The sequence below is a fragment of the Chiloscyllium punctatum genome, chromosome 30, assembly GCF_047496795.1.
Source record: "Chiloscyllium punctatum isolate Juve2018m chromosome 30, sChiPun1.3, whole genome shotgun sequence".
Taxonomy (NCBI): domain Eukaryota; kingdom Metazoa; phylum Chordata; class Chondrichthyes; order Orectolobiformes; family Hemiscylliidae; genus Chiloscyllium; species Chiloscyllium punctatum.
This window is the reverse complement of record NC_092768.1, coordinates 65,423,009-65,439,873: the sequence shown is the minus strand read 5'-3', so window position 1 is coordinate 65,439,873 and position 16,865 is coordinate 65,423,009. Positions and strand designations below refer to the sequence as shown.

Here is a 16,865-nt window from a genome sequence, read left to right as displayed (position 1 = left end):
GATGGTTAAGTGGCAATTTCCTGCGGTTGTTTGTAATGATGGGAGAGGGAGCAGTGGGGAATGAGCACTCTGACGAACAGGAGAAAGTGTTGCCAATGAGCAGAGTCAGAGAACAGAGGACAAGGGATTAAAGGAATCTAATGAAAAGCAGCACTTCTGCTCAGGGCGTTCAATAACAACTGCAGAAACCCGATGTGTCGAGCAGTGTATCTGGAAAGAGAAACAGAGATAATCTTTTAAATGTGGAGCATTTCTGATGAAGAACTCGAGTTTCTCAAGTCTAATAAAATTACAGGCCTGGTTTGCGAAACAGGCTTTCTGAACTTTGAATTGTTCCAGCAGGAAAGCATTCATAATGTAGTCAGCAGGACTCGAACCTACGTGGGGAAACCCCAAAGGATTTCTAATCCATCGCCTTAACCACTCGGCCATGACTACAGACAATGCCGCACCCTGAGCACTGACCAAATGAGCCGTGATCTCATTGAAAACTGCCGCTGACTTGAGTTAAATGTTTCCATCTCCATTCATCCCTTTGCTGTCATTTGTAAGGTGCGAGACACCAATGTAAAAGAAGAAAAGCACAAAGTTAGGAAAAGATATTTGCAGCCAAATTGAGTCAAAATTATTTATTGAAAGGAAAATCACACTTGGCAATTTGCTAGATCTCTTTGCGAACATGACCAGCAGAGGTAATCAAGGGAGCTATTGATCTGAGTATTCTTGGGCATGAAACAAACAAAGGTTAGTGACATATTCATTTCTTTTTTTAGCGAACGAAATGGTCATTCCTGATGGTTACAATGAAAGAGATGGTTCCCAATAAAAGACAGAGATTAAGTCGCTTGTAGATATACTTCAATGTGATACGATTCACTTTCAGCCCCTAATTACCCCAGAGATGGAGGGGGGGAGTTACTTTTCTTCACTCTCCAATTCCACAGCATAGAGGTCCAGACATGAAACCGCTAGAGATGGAGTTCTTGAATTGGGAACCAGCGACACTGAAAGAACTCGGCAAAAGTGAGGACTGCAGATGCTGGAAACCTGATTTTAGATCAGAAAATTCTGGAAAAGCACAGCAGCATCCGAGGAGCAGGAAAGTCGATGTTTCTGTTGCCAGTCTTTCTGCGTTCCGCAAACAATTTTCGTTTTTGGCTCAGATTTCCAGCAACTGCAGCTATTTGTATTATGTTAACATTCATAATGTTTTGGACAAAACCAATGACCTGCTAGCATCGGAAAATCGGCAGAAGTACTGGTACACCGATATGTTAGCTGAACAATACAACCATTCCATGAGCGGGAATATGATCTGGGCCACGGTGCTGAGAGTACCGAATCTTCACAAGTAAATATCAAGACAAGGCGATAGATACTATCGTATTTAGTGTAAATAAAACACCTTTTATGATCATTTTCGTTGCAGATTATTTTCAACTTGTCTTCGTAGATTTACAAAGTGGCAAAAGGCCATTCCGCCTGTGTGCATTGCGGCTAATCAGAGAGCCATCTATTCCAGTCGCAGTTTCCAACTTTGGCCTAAAGTCTCGTGTGTTCTAATGTTCCCAGGGCAAATGGCAATGACTTTATCCTGTGTTCTTAAATGGCAAAATAATGGGGCAGATGTATGACACTTGCACAACGACTTGTAACTCTTTGGAGGAACTCAGGCTCATTTTCACCCACAAAGGGAGACACACAGAAAGGTCCCCCCAAACCGACAGAGGGCTCCGTTGTGGTGAGCTGGAATTTGAAATGGACAATAGGACGAATGCAAGTTTTAAACGCGGAAGCACATAAGCAACGCCTCGGCAGGACTTCACAGAGGAGCGTCAACATGGGGCACAGTTAAAGAGAGACATTGCCCACGAACCAGATAGGACTCGAACCTACAATTTTCTGATACGAAGTTAGACACGTTATCCATCACGCCACTGGCCCAATAGACACGCTGACCAACGGCAGAATGCCGATATGTAATGCCATGGACTTTCACGGAATCAGAATTCAAAAGGTGAACAAGCAGCGAAGATAATCACCAACACTGCTTCACTTCGAAGTTTCCAATTTGTGAAGCAGTGCCTTTCACTGGCAAAGGAGAAACATTTGTCCTCAGCTGCCTGCTTCAGGGTCGCCTCCTTCTCTGCTGGAAGTGTCCATCGTTTTATTCACAGTCCCGACGCGATGTCATGATCCACTCCAGTGAAAGCGTGTCATGGTGCCGTCTAAGCAAGACCCTGCCGAAACTCAGCGAGAGACATCTGGTCATTTCGAGCTCAGGTTGTGGAATTAGACGAACTGCGTGACACCTTTTATTGGCGCCGCCACTTCACTGCAAATTAGCGGCTCAAAACGAGCCGACGTTAGCATCAGCTTGATTTGTAACTTCCTGCAGTGCATTTGCTAAACAACATCAGATAGATCCCATCCGGTCTAGCTGACTTATCTATTTTCACACTCTGCAGTATTTCAAATATCTCTTCCTTGTGAACCTCAATCTCTTCTAGTCTAGACGCAAGTATCTCTGTATCTTCCTCGCCAACATTTTCATTATCTATAGCGAACTCTGTCGAAAAATATTTATTTAGTGCTTCCTCTATCTCCACTGACTCCAAACACGACTTCCCACGATGATCCTTGATTGTCCCAAATTTAACTCTCGTCATTCTTTTATTCCTGACATACCTATGGAAAGCCTTAGCGTTAACCCTGATCCTATCTGCCAACAACTTCTCATGTCTCCTCCTGGCTCTTCTCAGCTCTCTTTTTAGGTCTTTCCTGATATCGTTGGAACCCTCGAGCGCTCTAACTGAGTTTTCACGTTTTGTCCTAACATAAGACTTCTTGTTCTTCTTGACCAGGGATTCCACTTCCTTAGTAAACCACGGCTCACGCGTTCTATATCTTCCTCCCTGCCTGACAGGTACATACAAATCTAGGACACACAGGAGCTTTTCCTTAAATAAGCTCCACATTTTAATGTGCTCACCCTCTGCAGTTTCCTAACCCATTCTACGTTTCCTAAATCTTACCTCATTGCATCGTGATTTCCCTTCCACCAGTTGAAACTCTTGCTCCGTGGAGGGGACCTATCCCTTTCCATCACGAAAGTAAACCTGAGAGAATTGTGATCGCTGTCTCCACAGTGCTCACCTACTTCCAAATCTAAAACCTGGCCAGGCTCGTTACACAGTACTAAATCCAAAGTGGCTTCTTCCCTTGAAGGCATGTCTACATACTGTGTCAGGAAGCCCTCCCGCACACACTGGACAAAAACTGACACATCTATAGTACTCGTACTGTAGTGATCTCAGTCAATACTTGGATATTGTCTTGAGTGTTCCAGAGTTTTTCATTGTCCCACAGTCCAGATGAAGTTTGTATTCGTCACGTACGGGAGCGAGAATTCTTTCAGTGTCTCAGATCAGTTCCTGTGTCGAGAACATCAGAGTCAATGTCCCTTCCTCTTCTCGGACTGACAATTTACACTTCTTCAATCTCCTCTGATTCCATTTCCCAAAGAGTTTCTCAAGATTTCCAAAGCTGGAGCCTAAATTATATGGTTTGCTTCCTAAACATTTTTCCAGCTGCCAACTGACAATATTTTCACAGTACCTCTTCACAATCCTCTGGCTTGCACCATGTCCAGCGATGAGACGTCCCGTTTGGTGGAGAGAGTTCCTAGGCTGGTGAGTTTCACTTTGGAACAAAGATGGTTAAGTGGCAGTTTCCTGCGGTTACTTGTAATGATGGGAGAGGGAGCAGTGGGGAATGAGCACTCTGACTAGCAGGAAGAAGTGTTGCCAATGACCAGAGTCAGAGAACAGAGGACAAGGGATGAGAGGAATGTAATGAAAAGCAGCACTTCTGCTCAGTACGTTCAATAACAACTGCAGAAACCCGATGTGTTGAGCAGTGTATCTGGAAAGAGAAACAAAGACAATGTTTTAAATGTGGAGCATTTCTGATGAAGAACTCGAGTTTCTCAAGTCTAATCAAATTACAGGCCTGGTTTCCAAACAGGCTTTCTGAACGTTGAATTTTTCCAGCAGGAAAGCATTCATAACGGAGTCAGCAGGATTCGACAAAAACTGAACCATCTATAGTACTCGTACTGTAGTGATCCCAGTCAATATTTGAATAGTGTCTTGTGTGTTCCAGTGTTTTTCATTGTCCCAGAGTCCAGATGAACGTTGGCAGATTCTCGATATGTAATGCCATGGACTTTCACGGAATCAGAATTTAAAAGGTGAACAAGCAGCGAAGATAATCACCAACACTGCTTCACTTCGAAGTTTCCAATTTGTGCAGCCGTGCCTTTCTCTGGCAAAGGAGAAACATTTGTCCTCAGCTGCCTGCTTCAGGGTCGCCTCCTTCTCTGCTGGAAGTTTCCATCGTTTTATTCACAGTCCCGACGCGATTTCATGATCCACTCCAGTGAAAACGTGTCATGATGTCGTCTAAGCAAGACCCTGCCGAAACTCAGCGAGAGACATCTGGTCATTTCGAGCTCAGGATGTGGAATTAGACGAGCTGCGTGACACCTTTTCTTGGCGCCACCACTTCACTGCAAATTAGCGGCTCAAAACGAGCCGTTGTTATCATCAGCTTGATTTGAATCTTCCTGCAATGCATTTGCTTAACCACTCGGCCATGACTACAGACAGCACCGCACCCTTGAGCACTGACCCAATCAGCCGTGATCTCATTGAAAGCTGCCGCTGACTTGATGAGTGAAATGCTTCCATCTCCTTTCATACCTTTGCTGTCATTTGTAAGATGCGAGACACCAATGTAAAAGAAGAAAAACACAAAGTTAGGAAAAGATATTTGCAGCCAAATTGAGTCAAGATTATTCATTGAAAGGAGCTATTGATCTGAGTATTCTTGGACATGAAACAAACAAAGGTTAATGACATATTCATTTCTTTTTCTGGCGAGGGAACTGGTCTTTCCAGATGCTCACAATGACAGAGAATTTTCCCAATTAAAGAAGGCAAATAAGTCCCATCTCACGCTGACACCATCGTGAGCGCTGCTGTTTCACAATGCCACAGAGTCAGGGTCAATTCCCACCTCAAGCAACTGCATGTGTGGAGTTTGCACATTCTCCCCGTGGCTGCGTGCGCTTGCTCTGGTTTTCTCCCACATTCCAAAAATGTACCGATTAGTTGAAATGGCGGTGCTAAATTGACAGGGTTAAAGGAGAGGAATGCATTTGGGCTCGGGCGGTTCGGTGTGGAGTTGCTGGGCCGAAGGGCCTGTTTGCACATTGTAAGTATTCTAATCTACAGTAATCAATGACCAAGGTACAGCACACTTTGTTCGATGGGGCATATATAACTTTTCGATTGTTTTTCTTCAAAGTTTCTTTACAATTCAAACGGGAGAGTAAGAAGGGAAATGAATGCCTCCCATGATTCTTGCCTTCTTTTATCATTCACAGGCGGTATTTTTTCCTGTCTTTTTTTTTACACTATGCTTACTGTTAGTGTTCTTGTAAGCTCCACCAGCTGGTTTCCTCTTTCCTCAATGTTCCTCATCTCTACTCAAACACACTTTCCATCCTTATCTCCTGAATCAAAGTAATCTCTAACCATTGCAGAATTGCCACGGAAACTGGGCTTTTCACACGCCTGTGTATGTCATTTCCCAATATTAATTGATCGTTTACTGTGTTGCAATTGCGCACGATAAGAGGAAAACAAAATAGAGGCCGGTGGTCCTGGGTTTCAAACGCACGTAATTGCAGCTAAAACGCAGGTTACAGCACACAATGCGATCACGGAAGCATGCACCGAACCGTCAGGAAGCACTCAATAAGTACAATGCTGGATGTCATGTCAGGAACAGGACTAGAGACACAACAGAAATACATCTCTTGGGTACTATTTTGGACGTATTTCTCAAATACGTGTTTTACATATGTTCCATCGGGAGTGACCTCACACAAGGAAGTAACCAGTGCTGCAGACGGTCATATAATCAGAGTTCCAAGTCCCGGAGTCAGAGACACTCAGTGCCCTGTGTGTACCTACAAGGAACAGCTGTGCATGGGGTTTACAGGGTAACTGAACTGCATGAATGCAGCTCGATGGTCGATGCTTCTCCTCTATAGTTTTCTGTGCAGTCCCTGCGTGCAATCTTGTCAACTACGTTTGTCTGGCACAAGATGGGCATTGGTCACTTGTCTCTTAGAGAGGCTGTTGGTTTATGTGTTGTCATAATTCCGAGTGTAAGGAGGAATCTGGCTGTCAGTTCCAAGAAACTTATTTTAATAAATGGAAGCGTGCTTTTTAACTTGTTGCGTGGCATATCCTCGTTGCGAAGTTCGTGCACTGCGAATCACGTTGTGGGACTATCCAATTTTGACAAAGAATTTGTGTGGCAGTCACGAGTTGCCACGACCAGCTATCCCTAGTAGCAATACGGACAAATGGCAAGAACTACAAATTCGATTAGAGCAGCACAAGTTTAATGTGACAGGGCAAACAGAAGGCAGCCAGAAGATTTCTGGGTGTAGGGCAATCACCCAAGGTACACCCAAGGTCTGTGCATCAGTAGAATCTGAGACCAAAGTCGTCTATGTTGGTTATTCATATTCCAGACAACTTGTGTTGTTCCCCATTTACTCTGAAAGTGAATAGACATAGTTATTTCATCGTTATTTCGAAAGACGATCCTGCATTGAATCTCTTTGCCGTTTTTTGATGTTGTGGCGAAAAGGTGGGCTATCGCGATGTGAAAAGTTGCTATACTTTCATTTCCTTCATTACTGTCCTGGTGATAAAGGTGATTGTCTCTCTCGATTAGATGGGGGCACCGGCACATTGATGGCCTAATTTAATCACGGATATAATTGGAAATGTTCACTTTTAATGGTTCGTTGTTGTGTTTTGTTTTACGATACTTGAGCACTTTCTGGGACTTGGCAATACACTAAATCTCCAGTAGGTTTTGAATTGCCTCGCTGTTATTTGTGCGAGCAGTTCATGTCAGAGACGACTCACAGTGCCTCACAGACAGCACTTAAGCTTCGGTGTGTCTGATCATGGTACTGCCTTTTCAGTTTTGATTCTGTTCCACAATAAGAGCTGTCAGTTTGTGGATTCGCTGGAGAGCAAAGTGGGTAATGCGATATGTGAGATATTTTTCTTCAGCCAATATCTCTGATGGCGAACTTGGGAAAGTGTCAAGAAGAATCGTCATTGGCAGTAAATATCCAGAAAACCTTAATCTCTAGATCGGTTGGGCTCATCCACCCTCCAAACAAAATAGCCAAACTCGCTGGCTGAGTTACAAACATCATGCATTTTTTTGCAAATGGTGTATTCAAACTGTTGCCGGTGGCTGGAGCATCTCAGACTTTTCGAGCATGGAAACAAATCCCGCGATCCAACTTGCCCTTGCTGAATAGATAACCGAAATTAATCCATACATTTCTGCCAATATTTGTGCCTTATCTCTCCGAGGTCTTGCTGTCTATAAACCCATTCAGATGCCTTTGAAATGTTGTGAGTGCACCAGACTCTGCCACTAAATGTGGCAATTCATTCCACACACAAAAGTTCTGTGTGAAAAACATGTGTCCCTCACATCCCTTTTAAAACTTTCCTCTCTCACATGAGACATTTGCTATGTAGATCTGAACTCGCGTGTCTTGTGAAGAAGTGCTCCCTGACTATTTCCTCTGTCTGTCTTCCTCATGATTTTATAAGCTTCTGTGCGTCCATATCTAAGCCCTGAAGCTCCTGGGAATCTGACAAAGCCTATTCAGTTTTGTTCTCATGTCCAAGCACTTCAAACCTTGCAAATCCTTGTAAAGCTTTTCTAAACTTACACTTGCAAGACGTGTGTCCAGCTGCAGCACTTGTTTGACCGCGTGGCCACTCTGGAACTGCGGGTGGACTCACTGTGGAGCATCAGCAATTCTGGAGAGTTATGTTGCCTCCCAGGTGCTCAGGCCAGGGATGTCGCCCATCGGCTGAAGAGCATTCGAAAAGGGGATCGTGAACAGCCAGTTGTCTTGGTGCATACAGGCACCAACGAAAAAAAAACGAGATGTGGACCTGCAGGGAGAATTCAGGGAGCGTGGAGAGAAATTAAAGAGGATGACCTCAAAGGTAGTAATCTCGGGATTACTGCCGGTGCCATGTGACTGCCAGCGTAGAAATGAATTAAGAAACGGCACGGTGAACACGTGAGTTGAGGAATGGTGCTGCAGGGCGGGTTTCAGATTTGTTGGATTTTGTGACCAGTTCTGGGGAATGTGAGACTATAAGAAAATTGACGACCTACATCTGAAACAGGCGGGAACGTATGTCCTTTCGGGAGTTTTTGCTACTGCTGTTGGGGAGGTTTTATACTAATGTGGCAGGGGACTGGGAACCACAAGATTAAACAGGTTGGCAGTGAGGTGGAAACTGGAAACGCTGAGAATCTGGAAGATAGTATTAATAATGGGAAGATTAGGCAGAGAGCAGATAAATGCAAAAGAACTGGTGGCCTGAAATGCATCTACTTTAATACATGGAATATAGACAGATGAACTTAGGGCTTAGGTTGGTGCCTGGGAATATGACGTTATTGCGATTCTTGGCGAATGTGTCTGTGTCTCTCTTTCTGTGGGAGACACGACGTGGGTAATAACACAGTGTGAGTATGTCAAACTTCAATCCCATTGTTGTGTCATCTAAGATCAAAGCGAGAACCTCACTGCCATTTGCACTGGAAGCATCAGAACACATAAGATTATGGACCAAAGCTGGAAACTGGGAATAGAATAGATGAATGTCTTTAAACCAGACTGCACCATGGGCCAAATTGGATTTTCCATTCTGCAAAACTTGAAGACGAGCAGAAACCAATCTGCAGGGGAACTGATCAGAAATTAAATGGAAAATCCATTTCATTGAGAATAAGTGCAAGAGCGTCTGTCTTCATTCCGTGTAATCTCGTAGTTCGGAATTGGAACTCTATCTACAATAGTGTTGGTACTATTCTTGGACAGGGAATGCATGTTTTATTGTATAAATATATCGTGGTACCAGTATTTCTTACCACTGGTCCGAACCTGGTAATGCTTGGTTTTGTGCCAGGTTATCAAAAATCACAAAGATACAGGTATTGGAAATATGATCTAAAAACGAGAATTGATAGAGAAACCGCTACAACTGGCAACATCTGTGGAGAGAAACAGTTTTTTTTCCTTAAGATAGACAGGAATCAGGTTACTTATAGATTTCTAGATTATACTGTTGGGAAAATGTTAATCTTACCTGTCGAATCAGGATATTTATCAAAATCACTCCTGAGCTTACAAACATCGAATTTACAATCTTAAAAGGACTTAATCAGCTGTCATGTTACTTTCATTTTCCTGAGCTGGTGGAAGGCTATGTTTTAATGGCTACATTTCCTTTTAGTTTCCGTTATTTAGCAGTCACGCCGAATGGAGAATTGTTTCTTTCAGTGTCTGCCTCAATATGTGTCTTTGTTTTTTCTATATTTGTCTCTGTATCCTCCTGGGCCTTGTTCACATTCTCCGACTCTCTGGCTCACCATATCCCTCATTTCCCATTTCTGCTCTTGAAAAGCCTGACATTCAGAGACAGTTTGAGATTCGAACTGCTGAGAGGCTTTCTAACGCCTGGCTGGAGTCGGTCGAAGTAGTCTCACATTCTCTGGATAATGCGTCTCTCACTTCGACCTGAGGCAAGGAGACATTTCTTCCTCAAAATCTAAAGACCCTTTCGAAGTTAAACTTGAATTCCTTATCCAACAGAAAAAGAAAGTAATTACATGACAGCTGAAGAAGAACAACGATGCATTTACTGTTGGTGTACAACGAATGAATGGTGACAGCAGAGAATGAGGGTGATCATGCCGTGGTGTCAGTGCCATTACCACAACATTTCCCGGGAATGCTGCAGTGTCTCCTGCCTCACCACTTAATTTCCACAAAACTGGGAATGAAGGAATGAGAATAAGAGGATGAGAAGCAGAAGTGCTTGTGGAACTGCGGGAAGAATCTCCAGGTTAAAATATAGTTAAAAAGAGCAACCTACACTACTGGATTTAAACCAGGAAAATGAAGCCGGAACGCGAAATTAGAATGCACAGCAATTCAAACAGGACACTGAGTTCCTCGATCAACAACACAATACTGGCAAGAAATAACGAGCTTTCAATACAATGAGCAGGCACCAGTGTGATGGGAGCTGCTTTCACCAGCTAGGCCATGACGCCACGTTAAAAGCCAGATTTCTCGTCCATATGTGCAATGCCTGAACCACTTGATCACAGGAATTCTAAAACGCGTTTTCTGTATTAATGTTGCTCAGTATGAATGGCAATCAAACTCTGCTTTTGCAAAAACAGACATTTCAATGCTAGCATGCCCCACTAAAAAGGCACAGAAAAAGACAGTATCCTCTTGCATTGGCATCCAACAGATATTTTCGTCTGTTTCAACTGACAGAATAAAGAAGATGTGCTCATCTCCTCTCGCGTCCCATTAACCACGTTAATACACACGCAGGGATTTTCAAACCAAGATGAACAGGCTCATTGTTGTGAATTGACAGCAGTGGTGTGTGAGTCATTGCGAACAGTGAGCAATAAATGCTGAACCAATAGCACTGACACTGAGCCTTGCACCATCAGCTCCACACTCACATCTTGTATCATGTCTCCAAGGCATCAGTGCATTTGACTTTAATTATTCTACCCTGCACCTCTCCTCAAGTTATTCCCGACCGCTTGCAGTTTCGAATTAGAACATGCAATTATTAGAAATGCATTTCTGGGACACAGTTGTCTTTCAATGAGATAAGATTCACTGCCCATCCCTAATTATCCCAAAGATGGAAGGGACGAGTTACTTTTGCTAACTTCTCAAATCCTTAGTATGGAGGTACTGACAAGAAACCGCTAGAGATGGAGTTCCTGGATTGCGGAAAGCAGACCGACCGCAAACAGCTAACGTAACCCATCCAGGGAAGAGCAGATGGATCCCACTCTGTCAATGTAACTCAACCAGGGGACAGAAGTCTGACATCACACGATCAATGTAACTCAACGAGGAAATTATGGCCTGACCGCACTCTGTTCATGTAACTCAGCCAGGGAAGAGTAGACTGGCGCCACTCTGTCAATGTTAGTCATCCAGGGAAGAGCAGACTGACCCAACACTTTATATGTAACTCACCCAGGAAATGGCAGAGTGACACCACTCAGTCAGTAAAATTTACACAAGAAAGAGCAGACTGATGCTACTCTGTCAACGTAACTCACTCAGAGAAGAGCAGGCTGTACCCATTCTGTCTCTGTCACTCATCCAGGAAAGAGCAGCCTGATCTGATTCTGTCAATGAAACACAAGCAGGGAGACGAGCCTGAACCCACTCTGTCAAAGTAACTCACTCAGAGAAGAGAAGATTATTCCATTCTATCTATGTGAATCATCCAGCGAAGACAGTAATGAAACCATACTTGCTGTTAAACTCAGATAGAGAAGAGCAGACTGTCACGACTCTGAGAAAGTAACACGCCCGTGGAGGAGCAGACTGACACCACTCTCTTAACGTAGCTCACCCAGGGAAGAACAGACTGAGTGCACTCTGTGATATTACTCACTCAGAAAGGAGCAGACCGACCCCATTCTGTTAATGTGACTCTCCCAGGGAAGAGCAGATGAAGCCCAATCTGTCAATGAGACTCAACCAGAGAAGAGCACCCTGACCTCACGAGATCACTTTAACACAACTAGGAAATTGCAGACTGACCGCATTCTGTCAATGCAACTCACCCAGGAAAGAGCAGATTGATTCCACACTGTCCAAATAACTCATTCCATGAAAAACAGACTGACACCACTCTCTCAATGTAACTCGCACAGGAAAGAGTAGACTGATACCACTCTGTAAATGTAACTCACTGAGGGAAGAGCAAACTGACGCCACTCAGTCAGTGTTACTCACCGAAGGAAGGACAGACTGACCCCACACTCTCAGTGTAACTCTGCAGACGGATCCCACACGGTCAATAAAAGTCATTCACTGAAGAGCAGTCTGACCCCACTCTGTAAATGTCATTCACTCAGGGAAGAGCAGACTGAACTGATCCCATTCTGTCTATGGCACTCACCCAATGAATGAACACTAACCCCACTCTACCAATATAACTCGCCAGAGAAGAACAGACGGAAGCCAGACTGTCAACATAAATTATCGAGGGAAGAGAATACTAACCCCGCTCTTTCTGTTTCACTCAGTCAGGGAAGAGCAGACTGTCACCACTCTGTGAAAGAAATTCGCCCAGGGAAGGGCAGACTGACCCTCCTGTATCTGTGTGACTGACACAGGTAAGAGCAACTAATCCAACTCTGTCAATGTCTCTCCCTCAGGGAAGAATACCCTGACCCCTCTCTGTCCATGTAGCTCACCCAGGAAACAGCAGGCTTACCCCACTCTGTCTATTCAAGTTCACTAAAATCCTCTGAAGTACGTCCTATCCAGACACTCTCCTCATCACTGTCTCTGTAACCGTGTGCGTTCAATGGTGAATCCAAATAACCTGCAAATGTTCAGAATGTGGCAGCAAACCAGAGCTACCACACAGAAATTGGGCGTATGTGCAAACTTCCATCAGGCAGTCACCTAAGCCTGGAATGGAAACCAAACCCGACAGCAGTCGTGATTATAAAATGGCAGAACAGAAACCCAGCAAAAAGAATTGCTGTGTGTTGCAACGATTCTGAGGATTAATGAAGCCCCCCCTCACTGGAGTTAATCTCCATTTTCATCACTGCCAACCTTCTTCAAAGCAAAGGACGCACTTGCTTTTTTCAGACTTCTGATATCCCGCTTTCATCCCGCTTTTTACCGAATCATGTTTCTGACTTTACAAACTACGTCATACCAGGTTGGCAACTGCAGAATGAGCTTTGTTCCGTTCTCCACTGATGTTGAGAGTAGTAATACAACATATTCGAGTAGGACTTGATGCGCTTGCGGGTGGTGTATTCGCGGCATTATGGCTTCTTTTCGTTTTCGGTCTACTATTTCGAGTTCATTGCGCTGACTCCTGAAGAAGACTTCTTGGAGTCGAAATGGTAAATGTGTTTTCTCTCGAAAGACAGACGTAGCTTTATTTCTGTTCTCTTATAAATTGATCTTCTTCTGATCTTTGCAAGTGAAATAGGGTGCATTACTATTGCCCGTTTTTAGTTTCAAAATCAATGGAAACATGAAGGAGACAATATCAAAGAACACAAAGTTCTGAGTTGTTAAGATAATTTTTGCAGCAACGGTGGACATGAAGGTCAAATTAAGATAACGGTTCAAGAAAATTTAGTCTGAAAGTGGTATGTGACTTTAGTTCCAAATATATGTTTCCGTTCTCCAAGTACATCTTTTTGACTCCCAGAAAACATTGATTGTTTTCTGTATTCACTTTGTTTCGCGATATCTGTTGTCTGGTCGACCAGGGACAACTCGAATTTGCGTCTGCATTGAATAAGATTTCGCTCTTTCTTTCGAGAAGCAAACCTATGCATTATGTACCACTTATCATGCTGATGGCTAAGAAGTTCAAAATGAATTGCGGTTTATGGATCGTGAGCAAGAATGAAGTGATCCACTTGCCAACAGATGTCACCACGCCCTATTCCTACATCGGGCCTGAACGGTCCATTGGCAGAGTCTGCAGACAGGAAATGTCTAAGTGAACTAGTTCTTTGTTCAGTTTTATTTGATACCAATGGTAGTGCTGTTTTGGGGCAGAAATGTGTGAACATCTCTGACGTTATAGTCAAAATTTAAGTCACATCTACTTCATGGAGTATCTTCTCAGATCGGAACATGCTGACATGAAAATATCTAGCTCTGAGAGCAAAGGTTTTTACATTAAACTGGTAGTATGTTTAACTCAGCAATTCAGATAGCCAAGATGAATAATTGGTATTTGGTTCTTCATGTGAGCTCTCCACACCAACTGCTCCAACGAAGGTCGTGGATAAGATCCCCATCGATTATTTTGGTCAATTTTAGCCTCAACAACAACCTATTGCTCTGAACAATGCTACCCCACAAGCAGAGGGCTAAGTCTGATTTTCATCGTTAATTTTCAAATTCAGTTCTTAATGCACAGTTTCTTACGAATGTGGACAGCAGAAGCCCGTTAACATTCCATTTCTAATATTTCCAGAAAATTCTACTCCGCTGATATCGCCTTGCCTTATCACACCTCAAGCCAGGAACCTGGATCAGTCGAGTTCCTTTCCACACATGGAGTTGCTTTTTCTAATTCATTGACTGCTGATATAATAGATTATTGGCCTTGAGAGTCAGTTGTAAATTAGGTTGAACTTTCTCAGCTTGACTTTCAACTGATCCTAAAAAAAACTCATCACCTGCAGGTAAATTGCATTGCTTCTTGTTTTGCTTAATTCCACCCCTCCGAACATCCAAATTTCACGATAGTTCGACAAATGTTTTGAAACTGATTCGTGTTGGAAGTTGATTACTTTTTGTGTCTCGACATATAATTTATTCAATTAGACGTCTTGAAATTACTTCGGATTCTTCACAGTTGAAAATTTACATTCGATTGAATGCAAAGCTCAAGCTCCACGAAACCCAAATTCTGCAAAGGAATTAATGACTTTTAAAAGATTCAACGCTGTGAGCAGGATTCGAACCTGCGTAGGGAGACCCCATTAGATTTCAAATCCAACGCCTTAACCTCTCGGCCATCACAGCTGCAGGGAAGTGGCCAATTTTCATATTAAAATAACTTAATTCATGAAATATGTACTTTGTTTGAAGAACAAATTGTCAAGACCCAAAGATTTCACCAAATCCTTTGCAGAGACCCAGACGAACGTTACCTTAGCAGATTGACAGGCTTTCACCGCAAACTAGATCCTGACACAGCTGAAGTTGTGGGAATGATTCTTCGTTGAATTATAGAGTCACGGATGTACACCACACGAAGAGAGGATCATTGTCTCACTGCGTCCGATCGATTTTGACTCAATTGCTCATTATCTGGTGCTAAAGTTGTGTTTCAATATTCATCGAAATATGGTATAGAAATATTGATTGTAAGTCCATAAACACTAGCTACATTCGTTAAAAAAAATCGGAATTAGAAAGAATGCAGAACCAATTTACAGGAATGGATCCAGCAACTAATCCGTAAGTTATGCCATCAGGTAATGAACTTGTAGCACAAGAGAGGAAGATTGACCGAAGATTTGGAACTTGAAATCGTCTTGACGGAATTATTTGCAACATTTTTGCGGTTGTTCTAGAGTCATCAAGTCCTTGAACAATACAACACGGAAAGTGGCCCTTCTTTCCAACTTGACCATTGAGGACAGTTATCCTAAATTAGTAGGTCCCATTTGCCAACTTTTGGCCTACATCCCTCTGAACCTTGTTACTCATATATCCATCCAGATGCCATTACATGTTACAGTTGTACCAGTCTCCAACAATTTCTCTGTCAGCTCATTCTGGACACGACTGAAAATGTTGCCCCTGACGTCCCTTTTAAATCCTTACCCACTAATTTAAAACCGATGTTTTCTAAGTTTTGACTTCCTCACCAGCAGAAAAACACGAGTCAACCTATCCATGTTCCTCATGATTTGATAAATAGCAACGATTTGACTTTATCATACTTGTCAGGAGGGAAATGTGTGGAGATTATTTGTCGAAGATTTGAAGAAGAAAGTCTGATGTACAGATTTTTAGAATTGCATCTTGGAGAAGTTTTTAATAAGTCATTGAAGTCTAGTAGCAGTTGTAGAAGTCTGTTGTGAAAGCTGCAGAAGGATATCAGGTCATGAGAACGAAGTATTATTTCCAATGTATTGTGGCTCTGTTCGACCGCACTTGGACTACAGTATGAGGAATTATAATCCTCAATTTAGGAAAGATACTAATGCCATATGAGGAATACCACGAATGGTGATTAGCCTTGATATCATGGATGAACGTTAATCCTGTGAATTGAAATTGGGCAAATCCGGTCTTTTTTTAACAGTTTCAACACAAGAGAGGTAATCTCATTGAGAGTTGCAAAATATTTGAAGAGATAAACAGGGTGGAGCAATTAAATTTTGTTCCCTCATTGGTGAATCTCGAAGCAGGAGAGGACAATTTTAAAATGAAGCATTGTGATTTATGACCAGGAACGAGAACTATTGATTTTTATCTTAGCCTTGAGAAGTCTCGCTATTCACCACTACAGTGCGCCCTGAATATTTGGTCTATGAATGCATCACTATCAGCCTGACCCGCCGAAAATAACTGCAGCACTATGGACCTGACCCCTCACACTTACCACCTTAATTTCAGCGTGAACCCCTCAAACTTACTGCATCACTATCCATCTGGCACCCTCACATTTACTGTGCCACTTTCACTTCGGGACCCTCATTTTGACTGCGTCACTATCAGCCTGACTGCCAAACACTTACTTTGTCACGATCAGTCACGTCCTTACACTTCCTATGTTACTATTATCCTGACTCCTTACACTTACTCAGTCACTATCATCCTGAGCGGCTCACACTTACTGCATCACTAGCACACCAACACTCTCACCTTTACTGCGTCACTATCAGCCTGACACCTCACACGTAATGCATCACTATTAGCCTGACCCGCTCACACGTTTTGCGTCACTACTACCCTGACCCCCTCACAATTGCTGTGTCGCTATTAGCCTGAGCCCCTCACTATCACACTGATCAAGCTCACAATTACAGCAGCACTATCAACCTGACCCCCTCACACTTTCTCTGTCATTATCACCCTGACCCTCACACACGTAATGCATGACTGTCACACT

General features: G+C 43.1%; 2 non-coding genes across 2 annotated transcripts; both read right to left on the bottom strand.

Annotated features, from left to right (window-relative positions):
- Positions 1-356: 356 nt before the first annotated feature.
- Positions 357-438, bottom strand: trnas-aga (transfer RNA serine (anticodon AGA)). The gene has a single exon. It is a non-coding gene; the product is annotated as a tRNA-Ser (tRNA).
- Positions 439-14,682: 14,244 nt separating this feature from the next.
- On the bottom strand, positions 14,683-14,764 carry trnas-uga (transfer RNA serine (anticodon UGA)). The gene has a single exon. It is a non-coding gene; the product is annotated as a tRNA-Ser (tRNA).
- Positions 14,765-16,865: the final 2,101 nt, after the last annotated feature.